Here is a 4,157-nt window from a genome sequence, read left to right as displayed (position 1 = left end):
CTCTGCTAGGAAGCAGAAGCGCTATTGGCGCGGGCACTGGACCGGAACGGTCAATGTGCTGGATATCGGAGTATTCGAATTGTCGAACACCAAAGGTGTTTTAGACGGGAGTTCCGAGCGTGGCTCGCGGGCTGAACGTGAAGTGGCACGTAACCCACTGAGCGCTGCTCAAGTATTAGAGCAGTCGCTGCAGGCCAAGAGTGGCATGGTCGGACTAGGTCCGAGGCATCAAGGGCGAGGCCCTAGTAACGCGCATGAAGTGGCTTGTAATCCACTGAGCACTGCTCACGTTTCGAAGCAATTGCTGCATACCCAAAGTGGCATGGTCGGACGAGGTCCGAGGTATCCGGGGCAAGGCCCTTTTGGTGCGCGTGGAGTGGCCCGTTATCCACTGGACAGATACTGCGAACACAGCAGCTCATCGTTGAATATTGTTAATAACATCAAGGCCCCGATGGAGCAAGGAGTAGGGATACCGGACGACGTCGAGTGCGTGTTCCCACTGGTCTCGATGAGACGTAAAACCTTTATAAAGAGGAGACGGCGAAGACGTATGTTATCTGCAGAACACAGGGCGTCGACCCTGACCCAGGCTATGTCTACTGTAGACGATAACGCACAGCTTTACACCCCTGTCAACGGTATGACAGGTGAGGAAGACGGCGACGTCACCCTCGAGGACATTCCTGCGGGGACGCTCTGCTGATCTGGACGAGGTGTCCTTCGAATAGTTTGGCGGTGCCTTGAGGGTAGGCAATTTAGCCGAAGTGGTCATTAAGCGACCGGAAGAGAAGATCAAATCGTCGTCGCTTCTGGATGAAGCTGTCCTGGAGAACAACAAGAGAGTGCTGAACGCACGAAGTGGGTCTTCGATCTTAAAGAGTCGCTAGGATCCGTACTATCCTTTGTTTCAAGACGTCGTCTCCAAAGTCCCGCCGTCTGTCTTACCTCCGGACCGCGGTGTGCGTCATGAGATTGACCTGGTCCCGGGAACCAAATACTGCGAAACACGCCAATGGCCCCTGCCCAAGGAGCAGTGCGACGTCATTGAGGCCTTTTTCGTGCGATGTATGAGGAAGGAATGATGCGTGAGAGTAAGTCTCCCTATTCGACACCCACGTTTGTATTTGGAAGCCGAACGGCAAGTGGCGTATCGTCCACGCTTACAATAAGCTAAATGCTGCCACAATTCCGGCACAGACGCCGATTTCTAGAAAGAATGTTCTCCAGAACAATATGTTTGGCTGTACAAAATACAGCGCACTCGACTTGGTCGATTGGTATTACCAATTGCTCATGAGGGCGAGTGATATTCCGCTGATAGCGGTGAGTACTCCGAGCGGGATGCTTTGGGAGTGGCTAGTGATGCCTAAAGGGCTGTCAATGCGCCAACAATTTTAAATCGTCTTGTGACATAATTGTCCAGGCCCAACCGGGCGTATGTACAGACATACTTCGACGACATCTTCGTCCACAGTCGTGCGGGGCACGGGAAGACAGATGCGGAAATAATACCGTCCATTTTGAGAGCGGTGCTCGAGTGCGTGCGCACAAATAAGCTGTATGCTAATGCCGAAACGTGTCTTCGTCGCGGAAGAAATCCCCCTCCTTAGAGTGCTTCATTGGGAAGCATGACCTTCGAGCAGATCCCGCTAAGGTCAAGACCATTGTGGACTGGCCAGTTCCAAAGAACCAAAAGGACGTGTGCATGTGGCTTGGCCTCACCAGCTACTTGCACAAGTACAGCGAGAATTATGCAGCAATGGCACGACCATTCTCGAATCTCTTTAAGAAGGATGCGAAATGATGTTGGGACACCGAGCATCAGAAAGCTTTTGACGGGGTCAAAGACCGCCCCTTCTATGCACGAATACTGGCGTTTCCAGACCATGATCGTCCTTTTGTGTCGTCTGCGACGCTTCAGACTTTGCCAACGGTTGTGCACTACTGCAAGCAGACACCGGGGTGAGATCGGTGATAGCGTTCAGCTCTCGCCAGCTTAAGGCTGCGGAAAGGAACTACCCAGTCCACGACAGGGAATTACTTGCGATGAAGTATGCGCTTGTCAAGTTCAGGTAGCACTTTCTTGGCTCAAAGCCATTTGTGATCTACACAGATCATGCGTCCTTACGCAGTCGCCTCACCTCTTGCAGAGAATGACCAGGTTGATCTCATTCTTTGCAGAGTATAACTTTGAGGTGAAGTATAAGCCAGGAAAGCAGAATGGTTTGGCTGATGAGTTGTCACACAGACCGGACTATGAGCTTGCTCACATCACGACGGTGACGATTTGATCCGCGCCGCATACGGGGGTGACAGTATGTGTGTAGCGCTGCTACAGGCTCTCGGGAGCAAGGAGTTTGGAAACTTAGACAAAAAAATGTCGGCGCGTTTGCGCGCACGGTTACACCGATATCCGTCGAGTAACGGATTGCTGTATAATAGATTAGATGGATACACCACGAATTGTGATCCTCACGATGAGGATTTGAAATACCGTATCCTCTATGAGGCTCTCGAAACTCCCCTCAGTGGTCATCTCGGTCGTGAGAAGCCGTATAGCTTGATACGTTGTCACTACTGGTGACCCTAGCTATACAAGTGGACGATGTGTGCACTGGTGAGACGTGTCAGAATGTGAAAACCTCTCCGAATGCGACGCCGCTGACCAATTCACCGGTACCTTCCGGGTGTTGGCAGTCCACGAGTATAAACTCTGTGTTTGGCCTGCCGAAAGACTCGGCGGGCGACACGGGTGTGGTGGTCATTGTGAACCGTTTGGGCAAGATGGCCCATCTTGCAGCAATGTCGGACACCATCGACGGTCTGGGTACAGCAACATGTTTGTGAATCGTGTCTTTCGACAACATACTCCCTCGGTGTCAATTGTCTCTGTAAGAGACCCACGTTTTATTGGGAAGTTTTGGTCGACGATCTTCAAGGTGATGGGCACCAAGCTGGATATGTCAACAGCGGACCATATGCAGACCGAAAGTAACTGAGGGCGTAAATCGCGTCGTCGAGGACGTCCTTCGCAGCGTCCGCTCTGAGACTCTGAAGCGCTGGAGAGCCATGCTACCACTCGTAGAGTTTGTTCTGAACGATGCAGTGCATTTGTCTACCGGCTACACGCCGTTCTACGCGAATGAGCTTGTTCATCCTCGCGTTAAGCTGACGCCGCATCCCATGGCTCAGGGCTTGGTGGGGAGGACTATCCAAACGGCTATCTGATGCCAACCCTCTCACTGTTCGTAAAGAAGTCGATGACTTCCAATTTACCAGACTGAGTGTCCTACTGTCCGCGATGTGATGGCTGAAAGCCAAGACATGATATACAGACGGAAGAAGCAGAAGAATTGTTGAAAACATTGAGGCCGGAGACCTGGTTTTATTAAATGCTAAAAGTTTTCCAACACATGCAGTATCTGCTGTTTTCAAGACAAAGCTCAGTCCACGGTTTATTGGACCTTTCATGGTCGTGGCCAATCGAGGCTTTGCGTATACGCTAAACCTTGCGCATTCACCCGGTGTTTTATGTGGGCTTGCTTAAGTCGTACCGGGATCCGGCGCAAGTGAACGTGGAAGCGCTGGCGCCGGGGCGGCACCCAATGGCGCTCGGCCACCCAGAAGCTGAACCAGCAACTGAATCTGAGCACCGAGTGCAGCAAATTCCGTTCCCAACGACGCAAGGCGCTCCACTATCACACGAAGTAAAGTATTCGTCTACTCGACGGCTAGGAGCCGCTCCGACAGAGCGCAATAATCTTCAACGTGGGACATCCGATGCACAAGTGCTCCAAGCTCTCGAGGGCTTCCGCACAGCGGTATTGGACCTCGGCAAGATGCTCGACAGAGTGCTGATAGCGACGGACTTTGCCCTCCAACGCTCGAATCGCATCGCGGGTCACCGAACGGTGATCGACCAATTCGTCATCGTCCGCCGCCGACTCTTCTCGAAGAGCTCCACCACCAGACAAAGACATGCAGCGTAATCTTCTAGACTCGATCACGCGCTTTGTCTCGGAATCCGATCGGGCATTACTTGACGCAGACTTGACTGCCGCGGACCTTGCAGGCGCGATCCGGCACATGCAGGCATCGTCAGCACCAGGCATGGATGGCTTGACCGCTAAGTCTTATCAAGTGGCTCCAGAAGG

The sequence above is a fragment of the Plasmopara halstedii genome (assembly GCF_900000015.1).
Source record: "Plasmopara halstedii genome assembly, contig: Scaffold_525, whole genome shotgun sequence".
NCBI lineage: Eukaryota > Oomycota > Peronosporomycetes > Peronosporales > Peronosporaceae > Plasmopara > Plasmopara halstedii.
This window is presented reverse-complemented; position numbering follows the sequence as displayed.